Source organism: Xiphophorus hellerii, chromosome 23, assembly GCF_003331165.1.
Source record: "Xiphophorus hellerii strain 12219 chromosome 23, Xiphophorus_hellerii-4.1, whole genome shotgun sequence".
Lineage (NCBI taxonomy): Eukaryota > Metazoa > Chordata > Actinopteri > Cyprinodontiformes > Poeciliidae > Xiphophorus > Xiphophorus hellerii.
The window spans coordinates 19,430,935-19,445,272 of NC_045694.1; the positions used below are offsets into that span (position 1 = coordinate 19,430,935).

Genomic DNA, 14,338 nt, shown 5'->3' on the forward strand with positions numbered 1-14,338 from the left:
ATGGCTTAATTACTGACCTGTGTAACCCAACTTGAACACCTTCAAAAAAAAAAAACTATAAAACAAGCTTCAATGTTTACTCTTCCATGATAAAGTAGTTAGTATTGAAACATACTAAATACCAAGAGCCCTTTGGTTTTAATTCCTTAGAGAAGCTTAATTAAACCTGTTAAGAATATAATTATTTCAATAATTCACAGTGAAGTCTGAATGCCAGGCAACAAATCCCTTCCATAAGGATGTTTGCTACTCTGAATCATGGGCTTTTCATGGCAGAACTACAATTAAAAGGAAATAAAAGTCACAAGTACTTTTCTCAAAAAACAAAACAAAAAAGATCAAATTAATGAATTACCAAGGCTAAGATGTGGCCAAATAAAATGTAAGACACGGAATGAAAAATCTGGAGGTATTTAATCTTTGCTAGATCCACATACACATCCTCAAAATTTGCAACCTTACTGCCGATAATAGTTTTAGTTGGTTTAATTTATAAATCCATATCAATAAATGTATCAGCAAATATCTGGTCTTAAAAACTTTCAATTTAACCATTCAAATTTCAAAGTTTTAATGAAAGCCACCTTTAAAGTATTTCACAATTTTCCATCTTCCATCAACTTCAAATTACATTCATTTATTTTGGTAAATTTGCAACAATGTAAAACAAATTACTAAAGCTTCATACAATTCAGAAACCCATTAATTTCTGTTTTCAGGAAATTCCCAGACAAATTGCTTCATTTGAGTTCGGCTTAGAATTAAGAGCAGAGTTTGTTGTTTGTCCCAAAGTAATTTAATGAATTATTTTGTAACTTCCATTCACATGTTTGAGCCTTGATGCAAATAAAAGCATAATTTAGTAAAAGTATAAATGAATATTCATGACCTGATGTTCTTTGTTTTTATATTATTATGGGATTGATTTGTTTTTACTGTGCAGAGTTAATGTATGCTATTTTTTTGCATCAGCATTTTTTGGTACCAAACTTATGTAACTTGTTGTTTGCTTTCTTCTTCTTGTATGGAATGTAATTATTAATAGCTAAGGCCACACCAGATCATTTTGTGTCGATGCAATATGTGACGCTGGTTCTCCCAGGACGCAAACTTTCATGTCACTTGCAAAAATGAAATATGTTTTTTGGGTTGTTGTTTTTTGTATTAATATTTTTGTTTAGTTGTAATATGTAATGCTGATTCTCTCAAGACACAGACTCTCATGTCGTTTGTAAAATGAAATATGTTTTATTTTTCTCGTCTGAACATATTAAGTGTAGTTTTTGGTCAACAGAGTGAGAAAAATCAGACAGAGCACAGCACATGTACAGCTAAACATATTAAAATAATATGTTTGATACGTACAATGATTTAGATTCTAACAGTTGGATAAATGTCACAATTTCACATTATTAACACAAAAACGTGAAACAATAATGCTTTCTGTTATCCAACTGCCTTCATTTAAAACGGCTTGCAAACCAATGCAACTAAAATTCTCCTGAGAGCAACCATTTTATTATCCAACGTTATGTCTTTTCCTTTGTTATTAAACTTTTTTCCTCTCAAATTTATAGTAAAACATCAAGGCCAGTTAAAGGTAAACAATGGGGGCTGATTACCTTTGATTGGCTCTGATCATCTACAGGTAAGTGTACAAACTAAAATTGTGTCCTGTGGAAATTTAGCATAACAGATATACCAAAAGATTAATATTGGAATCAAGTACTGCCTGTAAATATTCCTTGCTCTACTAAGAAAGTTAGAAATGCACACAGAGGAAACACAGCCATCTATCTCAGAGTGTGTCCAATGGCCAGAACATTGGAGCAAATTTGAGATGTGAAGATTCACCGATTCATACACAGACATGCGAACACATTACAATGTGATGACAATCGGAGACAGATATGTACAAAACATATATCATAACATGCACCAAAAAAATTGTAATTGTAAAAATTAAAGCTATGTTTTCTCAGAGGCGACCCCTACTGTTTGGGAAGAGAACTGCAAAAAAAAAAAAAAACAGGAAATGAAGATTTAACTCACCTTGTTTATTTGAATATATTCTTAATAAAAGGCATTGGTGTTAGTGTGTGGTTTAAACAGTGAACAAATGTTCACACTGTTTACAGTTTTATGTTCATTATTTGCAGGCAATGTTTGAAATATTTCTGGATTTTCTTTTTCATTCCCTTTTTTTATATTTGTATTTCTCATCACTGCCAAGATATATTACTATACTAATTCTTATTAACTTCATGGTGAGTAAGAGCACTAACTCTTGCTCAAAATTAAAACAAATACATAATTCTGCTTGCTACTGGGCTACAGAAAGTTGATTTTGCTGCATGGAAGTTTTCACTGCTTCATTACTTATTCGCTGGCGAGTGAGTAGGTAAGTGAACACAAATTATTATACTTTGCCTTGGAGGAAAAATGATTTTATTAATTTGCTAAAACTTTGCATCGTTATCTATTTTCTTCAGTTAAATCTGCTTAATCTTTTTTCATTTTAGCTTATTGTAGTACCTCAAATAAAATCACAACATATAAATAAATAAAACTAAATCGAACTGCATTGTGGTAGTGTAATGAGTGTTTGTACATAAAACACTTGTACATTGTTACTGTACAAGTACTTGTTTAAAATAATTTATGCTTTTGCCAATTCTTATTTGTGAAACAAGTAAAACCAGCCCTCCGTGCGCCTTTATTTCTGTTATCATTACTTTACTGTCAATCTCCGTGAGAAATTATATATTACAATAATTACTTTTTAAAGACGTTATATTAGTAACCAGACTGTAAATTTTAGGTTCCCTTCAATTTAGTGCTGTTGCAGATTACCGGAAAATGTTGGCACAGCATCGCAACCAGTGTGAGAAGTTACTGTGGAGCTCTGAAACAAGGTTAAAGGTTGTCGAAAAAGTATTGCTTTAAATTAGAGTCTCCTTGACAGTCAAACTGTATTTGTTTCAGCCAGCTGACCAGCAGTGTGCAGGGTAGTGCCAATTTAGCCTACAACATACAGCTTTTAAAAATTCTACTCGCATGCACTAATGTCTCAAAGGACAGGAGACCAATATAAAACCTCAATAAACGCCTAATGTAGTAGCATTGCTTCCAGCATGTTTTTGTCAAAATTAATTGGGCTCTAATCTGTAGCGTTTACAATTATCTGTTAAGTTCTCTCCAACAAAGGATCCAATACTTAAAAAAAATTAATTTAAGGCACAGCTCTTAATTTAGCGTAAATGTTTTTTATTTGTTACTTTTTAAATGTTCGCCTCTAAAACAAAAGCTGCGGGTTATCTCTCAGTTTAACAAGTAAACGATAAACTGACCTCAACCTTTTTTGGCAAGAAGCGACCAATCAGTACATTTTCCCTTTAATTAAAGCCCACTAGCTAAAATTTGCTAAAATAAACACTAACAGTGATTGAAATTAAGTCAAGACCAAAAGCAGTAAAGGTCTGAAGAGCTCCAATTAAAAAAAAGGTGAGATGCCTGTCATGTTTCAACTACTGTTTTTTTTTTCCTTTTTCTTTATTTTCTACTTTAGAGATGACATATGCTTCATAGCTTCTACAACAAGCAGAAAGACTGGAATTATTCAGGAAGATCAGAAACCCAGCTCAAAAAAAATGTACACAGCATTACTCAGAATGTGGAGGGCTTTGTGTGACTAAATGATAAATTAGCTCTTTTATCAGCAGCGGCTACCCAGAGGTGCGCATTTGACTCGACGTGTCGGGCATTTTACCGGCTCAGCTCTGATATATGCAGGCTATACTCTGACAGTGTTGTTGAATGATGACTGGGGGAAATGGGTTAGAAGAGCGTAGAAAGAGAAAGAGAGAGAGAGAAAGTGTGTTGAAATATGTCTATTTGCGCATGACAAAAGGCTCTGCACGTCACTGAACGCTGCTGTCAGGGCTTGAGCCTGGAATAAATGTCACTTCCAGATCCTGGCCTCTTCCACGCACTTTATGGCTCTTTATGCTACAATTAGCTACTTGTTTATGACAGCTATGACTGGGTCAGTGTCATAATGTAAAATATGCAGTGTGTGTTGTCAGACGTAATGCCCGAGTAAAACCAATAGCTTGCATAAAATTCCCAGTGAGGCGTGCCGGAGCCGAGGCTGACACACGCCGGGAAGCCGACGACCAGACACACAGCTGTACGTTGTAGAAGTCAAGCAGCCACAGTACACACTTCATACACTCTCCTGTGATGCATCTGAAATGAGAAGTCCTAATTATTATTTCCATTGTGCCCCACTCCTGTGACAAGGACCACTAGCTGTGAATGATTATAATTATTACTCGTAGTGGAATAGCAGTCATGCTGTTGTATCATCAGCAGAATCATCCAGCACATCGGGGTCAGATCCGACTTGAGATTCATGTATGCAATCCGGTTCACGTTCTCTGTTCGGCAATATTTAAAAACGTTTGACTCCTTCTCAGATGTGTTTGTGTGTGGTTTTGCTCTTGCCTCTGGCATGCTGTGGTAAATGAAACTGAAGCATGACAGGAACAATACTGCATCTGCTCAACATGCCTACAGAGCCTGGACCCTGTACATACAGTACACACAAGCCACAGATGTCACTGTGTTTTATTGTGATTTTAGCCGATACACAAAGTTGTGAATATCTAATAATGGACAAAAATGTAGCTGGTGTCCAAGATATTTTACAAATAAAAATCTGAAAAGCTGCATTTGTATTTAGACACCTTAACAACTCAAAATAAAATCCAGTGCACCCAATTGAATCTAATGTCACCAAGAGAAGTATGCACATGGCTGTTTTGAAAGGCCATTAAATACAAATGCATCTAGCTAGGCATTAATCAGACAAGCAGCTAAGGCTCCCATAGTTGCTGCAAAGATCCACAACTCAAGAAATCTGACAGGAAAAAAGCTGTGGCTGAAAAAGAAAAAAGCATTTAAAACGCTATGTGGTGGAAAGCTAACATACATTCCCCTGAACACACTATCCTCACTGTAAAACATGATGGTGGCAGCAACATGCTGTGAGAATGCTTTTCTTTAACACGGACAGAAAACAAAACTCACAAGAGGCTTTAAAATTCTTGACACTGGGTGGTGGTTCACCTTACATCAGGACAAAGTCGTAGCTGCAGTAGAAGTGTTCAAATCAAAGCATTATTCATGTATTATAACAGCCTCGTTAAAGATAAGGTTGAAACCTGATGTTTCAACCACATCTCATTGAGCTCGAGTTATTTTGTAAACAATGATAAGCAAGGGTTTCATTCTCTAAATGTGCAAAGATGGCACACATACCTGAATAGACCGCCTGCTACATTTGCAACAAAAGGTGGTTTCACTAATGATTTACCCAGAGGTGTTTACTAAAAGCATGAAAAAAAATGTTTTGATATTCATTTATAATAAAACAATGCATCATTTTCTTTCCACTTCAGAATTAATATTTTTATCCATCACATAAAATCCCATTCAAGTTGAGTAAAATGTCAAGGCTGACGAATATTTCAGAAAGGATCTCTACCTCATTCTGCTGTCTATATCGATCAAAACCCTCTGTCAACTGATCAGCGCTGTTTAAAAAATAAGCAGAACCACAACAACAGATTTTAGCCTGCCGCCAACAAAGAGATAGATTTTACAAACACAACTGTGAGGATTTATAACAAAACTATAGCCTGTCTGTTATTTGTACATAAATTTCCTGCATTGTTTGGAGCAGAAAACAAGCCTGTCTCGAATAGCTGGTAATTATGTACAACATGAATAAAGCCGGGTTTTTTCTGAGGCACTGGTGGCTTGTTAAGTGGTAAAAAGACAAAACAGCATTTAGAAAATGAAAGGTGCAGGGAAACAGCCAGGGCGCAGTGAGCTTCTCTCTCTATTAGATGCAACTCTGTCTGTTTATTTCCTCCAGCTGGAAGGACGCACCACCAACAGTAACTACAGTGTGTCTCTTTGCGCTCTGTCCACCCATCCCTTCCTCTGATCTTCCCACTGCCCTGTGTCTCGTCCCCGTCCTCTGTTTTGCTCCCTCTTCACCTTCATTTCAGCCCACCCCCGACTTTCCGACCTCAAACTCAAAAACAAGCCAGCTTACTTTCCAGCGTTTACATCCGAGTCCGGCGAAAGATGACTACGAAGCAGCTCCGACGTGAAGAAAAAAAAAAAACATGTTCGAATTAAACATGGGGCATTGAGGACAAGGGGAATCTATTAGCGCTATTATATAATGAAAACCCAAGCTGTTATTGCCACTATGTGTGCCATTAAAGAGGGAACAATACATATGAACTCACTGTGTGAAACCAATTAAAATACAGCCCTGTCATATAGCTTCCTCGCTTTCTGAGTCATGTTGCGACTATGCCGCTCTCGCACCATTCGCATCAGAGCATCTGCGACCATCGCATTAGGTCTGTACCTCTTTGGGCTCTTCCGCCTTTCCCAGCCTATATGTTTCAGTAATCCCGTATTTAAAGGAGGGCCCGAGAGAGGGCGAGCAGGAGTGGGGAAGTCTCGCATCATCTATCCATCTGCAATATAAGGGGCCTAATGTGGAACCAGGAAATGAGCTATGAATGTCGAGGCTGCCTGCTCATGCTCCCAGCGGCCACCAGCCTGCATATTGAGATGGAGTAGACACTGCGGAAAGTGGTTAAAAAGACCCCACTTTAATTGGACTTTTATTTGTTAATGGCTGGGATCCTGATGCATTGCTTTAATTATCCCAGCAGAACAAATTTATGAACACGGAGCAGGAATGAGGCTGGACTTTGGGTTGAAATAGCATCCAAATCCTCCCCGTCTCTTTTTGGAGAACCGCGGATCCTCAAAGAGCTTTTGCTTCTGCCTTCCACGGGAATCTCTCTGATTCGACTTGTGAGGCGTGTTACGGCGGAAACCCTCTCATCTAGCTGCTACGATAAATAAAATAGCTACAAAAAGAAAGGAAGTCACCTCTTTATTTTTATAGGAGGTAGATCCTAATGCGGGTATATCCATGTTTGCTTTGGCATCAGAGATGATGGGTTCAAATCCAACTACAGAAGTGAAAAAAAACCTTCTGAGCTGCTCTGTCTGTCCTGATCAATCAGTACAACTGTTATTGCACTGATGGATCTTTAATTTACTACATCACTCTTAAGGATTTCCTCTCCGGGCTGACACTTATTTACTAAAATGGGGCATTTTTTAAAAATAGATTAACATAGTTTGCCTTTCACCTACAAATGCATTTTTCTGCCTTTCTCCAACCATCGGATGCTTTTGTTTACATCACCTCCATGCTCCTTAAATCTCTGCACAGTTTGTCATATTAAAACCACTGAGAGCTGAAGAAAATTGAGGTTGATTGTAATCTATGATGCCATCACAGTATTCAATAATGTTGTAATGTCATAATTGTATTTATTTATACTGGGATTAAATTACGGGCAGGTGGACTAGATTTACTAATTAGTTTCTCCTAAAGGGAGTTGGTAGCTCTATGCTTCATTTTGCGGTATCAAAGTAAAGGGGGGTGAATATATACGCATGCCACACATTTTCAGCTTTGTATTTGTAAAAACAATTTTTAGAAATGCAATCCTTTTTCTTCCATAATTATGCACTACTTTGAGTTGGTCGAATAAAATCCAATGAAATACATTGACGTTTGCGGGTGCACTGAGACAAAATGCAACAAAGCTCAACGGGTATGAATGTTGATGCTAGGCATTGTACGTGCAAGCGTCTTCCTGGAACCCTTCCCCAGCTGAGCAGACAGCAGAGAGCTCAGCAGCACCTCTGTCCCTCAGGACATGCAGCTCCCTCCTCCCTGTCACCAAAAGCAATCAGAGCCCAGCCTTCTCCCCTGGACTTACCTCTGCCTTTAATTACAGAACTCAGCAGCAGCACAGAGAAAAGCAGCCGCCGCTAGGCTGCAGCTAGCATCTCGCAGCCTAAACAAGAGGCCAGCATCCACACAGCAGTCTTCTGCATGCAGCATAAACTGACATAAACTGTGCGCCGACACGATTCAGCCGGTCCTGATGGGCCCAGCATGCCTCTGCCAAGACTGAGACGGAGTTAAGGTGCTTGAAGTGATATAGCGAGCAGAGCAAAGTGTGGCAGACCAGTCATAAAGCGCAGCAGGGCTCCACGCGGCCGAGGGAAGCCCTTTCTGTATGCTTAATGAGATGTTGTCACCTGGTAAAAAGTCTGAACCTGGAGCTTCCATAAGATACTGCAGGGGATCTTTTCCCACAGAGGGAAGCGGAAATACAGTGTGTAAAATATTAATCAAAAGCAAGATCCTGCCTTATGAATATTAAGCTCGCTTGTGAGTGAAAGCACGGCTGATGAGAATCAGCTCAGAATGATTGAAGCTCTCTTCGAGATCAGAGATGTGCTGTTAGCGGTAGCCACAGAGCACACAAGGGTAGGGGGGAGATAAGGGTCTGTGTACACAGGCTGCTGGTTTTTATTGCTGCAACACAACAACTCCAATAGCATTTTAAGCACATTCCCCACACCAAAAAAAAAAGAACAAAAGTCTATGGTTACTGTCCTTGCTACAGGGGAACAAAGCCAGGATGGCTTAATGTGTCATTGGGCTTACTTTCTCACCCAATAGCGCAAAACAGAAAATAGTACTTTAGTGAAAGGAATAAGGCTGGAAGAGTAAACTATCCTCTTAGGTATCTCAGAGGTACATAAAGTACTGAGATGCATATGTTTCGATGTAGATCATCGTTTCTAAATCCATGATCTCCAAACAAAGCTGGAGCAAGGAGGTGCTCTTCCCTCCACTCATCACACTGCCTCAGGCACTGTGGTCCACTGTGCCGTCACACATGATAACAACACCACACATGAACGTGTCAACTCAATTTGTTCCCCTTATAGGCTTTCTTTGACTCAATCAATGCATGGCCTTCCGTCTGGTTTCCACTGCTGTCTTCACATTAGGGAAGGAAAGGGCAGTGGCATTATCCCCTCCTGAACCCCCTGCAGTTTAAAATTATTATGTAGAGATGCACTGGAATTGGACAATTTTCAGCTTGATCTGCCCTGACCGGTGACTGGCAGGTCAGAAGCTCAAATATCTGATCTCATTTCAGTCAGTGAACGCGCCATAAGCCCTGCTGGGCTGCTCTGATAACAACACAGTTCGAATGGTTTTATTGAGTGAGGAAGACTCAAAGTTTGGCATTTTCAGCATCGGTGAGGTGTTTGAAATGAAGTCAGAGGAAGGACAGAGATGTAACAAGTTATTTAAAATGTATTTTCTAAGACATGTAAAGACATGTATGTGGTTCATGGCTTCCAGCAAATAACAGGAAGGATGACCGGAGTACCTAACGTACCTTTTGAGTTTTCAACATCTGACAGTCATGACAAGCTGGACTGAGAGTTAAAGTAAGGATCTACATTTTCTGGGGAATACATATATAGATTATAATTTTATTAACGCTTGTAGTACAAACTCTCCTAGCTGTGCTAACTGCTAATAGAAGATGCTAAAGACTGGTAAAAAATAAAGCCTTCAAATCATTACATGTACACAGTCTTAAAATATAATGCCCATTCATATCAAAAAGAGAAAAAAATAATTATGCAATTCTTAAATTGTTGTGTTATATATTATCTTACAGTTTTTCAAGTGAAACCAGAATCCACTAAAATTGTTATCATCACAAAGTTCTCAAAAATGTAATATTGACTCAAAATTCTAATGAAAGCAGCTCTCATTATAAAAAGTCAACATCTTACTTGCAGTAGATCAGACCGTTTTTTCTAAAGCTGAACGCTAATGGCTAATTGGAAAGCAATCAACACCCAGCCAACTTCTACTGTCCTAAAGCATGCCAAAATATCTCAAAAACCTCATTGCAGTTCATGGAAAAAAACTATTTATGTACCACTGAACTGTCAGCACCTTTGGAATATGCGTTTTTTTTAAATTATTTTTGCAAAGAAAGCTCTTACTAATTACAAAAAAAGGTATTAGGAGATGCATCCCCAGGTGTCTTCCTGTGTGAAAACATGCACCAAAAAGATACATGTACAAATTTATAGTTAGAGTAACACTGTTATAAAAGTAAAGCATTGTAGAAAACAAAAATGTAGCATTTTTTGACAAAATTCTAGAAATTTTTACATTGCATTATTTTTTTTTATTTGACTCTGACAGAAACCCTTTTAATGTTTGTTCTGAGTATGTGTTTCACACAGGAAGATCATTGGTGGTGCACTTCCTCCAATCTCAAAATCCTGTCATCAGTTCCTTTGTAAGCTATTAATAATAGCCAATATATATGTGCTGCAGAAACTAAATTGTTTTAAGGTGATAGAAGTCTGTTTCTCATTAGCCATTAGCTTTACCCTCAAGGACAAATTAATCTGGATGTATTCTGACTAAAAGGTGCCTTGCGCATCATTTACTCTACTGCAGATACGGTTTTTAATTGCTTGTTACCTTTCAACAAAAGCTTACAAAAAATCCTGAACTATCCTTTTAATCATGTAGTCATAGTAGAACAAAGAGCTGCACTATAACTTGAAAGTTATGAAAAGGATATATAAAAAAAAACAAGGTTACATCAATCCCAGTCAGTAACCCACAGTTAAAAGTTCTGATTTAAAATTTGTATTTGCCGAATAAAATCACCCAGACATTTATTTCTGTACTTGCGAGATGTGATGCAACTAAAATCGTCTTTAGTGCAAAGTTACACCTCCACAGAGCCATGCAGACAGGCTGTTACTGAGGTCTGCGGCTCATTATTTTTTAGAATGCTGCTGGCTGTGTGCCTGGCTGGGACTTCCAGTAAACATCTGTCATGAAGCCTCCTTAAAGGGGAGCAGAGACACACTAAGCTACTGATCCAGTGACCCCACAGTGCAGGCATTCACACATGCCCTGCTGCACCTGTGTGCGCTCTGCCATGCTTACATTAAGGCCAGCACTCCTATTTTTTTTTTTTTTTTTTTAAGAAATACACCGTTTATTAATTGATCAATTGGAGGTGCCTGTCTGTAAGATGTGTTATCCGATTAAGTCCCAGTGCCCCATTTATGAATCATTTATTAGTGTGGAATCTGGAATTATCCATTCCGTATTCATACTTGGGCAGCAATGCTCGGGATGCATAACGCTGATTCAAAATGACGTCCACAGGCCACTGTTTGTCTCCAAAACATGCACACGGAGCATCATACCTGCCTCACATTTAAACAGCCACACGTGGCATCCGTATTTATGCTGGATTTCCGAACCCACCGAGAATAGGTGGGGGCTTGAGCTTTAGGTAAGCGGGGGTATTTTTCGCAGGGAATGGGTAATCGATGGAGCAGAGACGGATGAATGTAGGCTCACGGCAGCTGTCCCAAAGAGGTAGGGCTGCTACTCTACACCCCGTGCATGGCGTTCTCTCCCTTTACAGCAGCAAATATGCCCCATCAAAGCAAAATCTCGGGGATATAAATCGGTTTTGTGTGAACCGAGTTTGTCATGTGCATACCTAATAGAGCTCGCTCCCTGTTCAGCCACACACTGCATGTTGAATAGCAGCATAAAAACCGTTTGCGTGCTTACCTCCGGAGTGGCTGTGCGTTTTTCCTCCCCGTTTCCGCGGTTTTTCTCCCCTGTCGCAATGGGATCCTTCTCGGGCGCTCTGGACAGTATCAGAAGATGCGTCTTTCCCCGAAATGCAAACACTTCCCCTGCATATCCCACCCTCCACCACCTCCACCAGCAGCAGCAGCAGCAGCAGCCCGGGCCTCCAGTAATAGCAGGTGGACGCGCCTCAGTGATGGAGACAGTGCGGCTCTCCTCTCCGCCGCCGCTCCATTATGCTCAGCCACTGAAGGATTCGTATTCCAGGAAACGCGCTACAGAGCCGCCAGCATGTCCCGACGTCGCCTCTTTTCTCGGGACAAGCAAAGCGGCCGTCTGCTCTGAAACTCCTGCTTCGCGGCGCCCCCTCCCCTCGCGTCTGTTCTTCTTTTCACTGAAAGCTTGCTGTTACCATTGTCACGCCGTGTTTTCCTTCCTTTTTCATTTTTGTCCTGCTTTTTCTTTTTTATGTTTTTTTTTTTTTTTTCTTTTGCAGCTGGACCTCTCCCCCTCCTTTGCGACGCGCAGTCTCGTAGGCGCGCACTGTGCTGACTCTGCCCCCCTCCTCCTGTGATTCTTCTTTGCCCGACCTATGAGCGCGCACAGCCAGCCGACGCAGGGCCACGCACTGCTTTGACGGACGCGCTGAACAAATCAGGTAGCCCACTCCAAACAGGACTGTATCATAACAGGGCAACTGCAATGACATGAATAATGAATAGGCTACTCGTGTTTGCCAGTGCTGGGTGATGGGGCCGCTCACTTACAATGCGAACCGAATTGGACGCAGTACAGGAGCATGTCGATGAAATAGGACATAATCGAAAAAGTTGGTTTATTTCGGTAATTTTATTCTAAAGGTGAACGTCACTTGCTACGTAGATTTATTACACACAGGATGACATTTTACCCTTATAATTCTGGTTATCATAACTGTAAAAGGTAATAAAAACCCAGAATTTAGGACCAATAAAAAAAAAAAGAAAGATTTTTGACATAGCAATGTTTTGGTATGGCCTAAACAATTATGGGAAAGCCTGCTGGCTTGACATTTGTCCAACAGACAGTCGTAAATCTCAAAAGGTCATTGCTAAAGAATCTGGCTGTGCTGCATCAATCCACATTTATGGAAGATTGAGTGGAAGGAAAACGTGTGGTAGGAAAAGGTGCACAGGCATAACGAGAGCCTTCAGAGAAGAGCTGCTCTGGGGCATAAAGCTAATCTGCTGCTTATGACCTACAGACCAACAAGACTCTTCTTCATAGGTTGTCACCTAAAACATATCTATTGTAATTTATTTACAACTAAAAAATAAGAGAAAATTATAATTTGTTGCTGTGAACAGCTGCATTTTAATGTCAAAAGTTTACTCATGTCTGCAGCTATTAAATGAATCAAATGAAAGTTGGCAACAACTTTAATCACTCTGCTTTACATCAGACATAAAGCCAAACAATTGAAAAAAATAACCTGATCTCTAATTTATTTACAGGTTTCTTTTGTTTTTCTTTCCCCCCCCAAGTTTTACATTATATCATGTCCAGAATGCTGCTGCTGGCATTCTTACTAAAACTAAAGTCCTTACACTAACTCCCTGTAGCTCAGAGATTTTAAAATGCTGCTGTTAGTTTATGAATCACTGAATGACTTAGCAGAGGACATTAAAGATCTGCTGTTGTTGTATCAACCTTGCAGACCTCTCAGGTCTTCTGGTTCTGCTCTGCATCCCCAGAACCAGAACCAAACCTGGAGAAGCACCATTCAGCTTCTATGCACCACAAATCTGGAACAGACATCCAGAAAACTGCAAAACAGCTGAAACACGGAGCTCCTTTAAAACAAGGCTAAAAACCCAGCTGTTCAGATTTGCCTTTGATTAATAATAAATGAAACATTGACCAACATATTTGATGTGTATTGATTATTTTGATGATGGCACACATCAAAACGTAATGTTTGTAACCGGTTTTCTCAACTGTTGACTGTATGTTGTTTTTTTATGACTGTATTTTTGTGTTTTTGTGACGTAAAGCACTTTGAACTGCCTTGTGTCTGAAATGTGCTATACAGATAAGCTTTATTGATTGACTGATTGATTGATTCGTTATTTTCTCATCAAAAACATATACGGACTGTTGATTTCACTCTCTTATTTGAGAAGAGAGTTACTTTTCACTGAGAGTGAAAAGTAAAAGAAGAATACCAACCATATAAAAATAAAATGATACATAGCAACCACACTATATATACTTTATATATTTAAAGTTTTTTTTGGACAGCAAAAAAGAGAGCAGGTACAGCGATCCACTGAGACGTTGAGGTGTAGTGGTGCGAACTGCTGAACCTGCTGAAGGTAAACTGAAAGAAAGCCAGACTTTCTGGTAGTTTATGAACAATTGTTAATGTTCTGCAGGCTAATTTTGTAGCTTGCATCATCATTTAATGCTGGGTCAACTTGGCAGTCTGTCTCCATTCATTAACAATAATATGTTGCATAAGAATGCTTCATTATAAAAGAGCTGTTAAAGAATTGACGCAGAATGGAAACTATTTCCTGTGATCTGACTGTATGACTGAAATGTAATGGCTTCCAATGAAACCAAGACAAAATAAGTCATTTTGCTGCAGCCCTGTCACACAATAGGTCCAAATATTGCATGTGTAATATTTGATTTTAATATCAAACGAGATATAAACATATCCATAACCAT

The 14,338-nt window shown here is 39.2% G+C and overlaps 1 protein-coding gene across 1 annotated transcript in view; it reads right to left on the reverse strand.

Annotated features, from left to right (window-relative positions):
* The window catches only part of nexmifb (neurite extension and migration factor b), a 96,448-nt gene extending 83,068 nt beyond the window's left edge, over nt 1-13,380 (reverse strand). The window contains exon 1 of the mRNA XM_032554975.1: nt 11,606-13,380. The gene's annotated coding sequence lies outside the window, so the exon portion shown is untranslated. The remainder of the gene's footprint in view (nt 1-11,605) is intronic.
* Nucleotides 13,381-14,338: the final 958 nt, after the last annotated feature.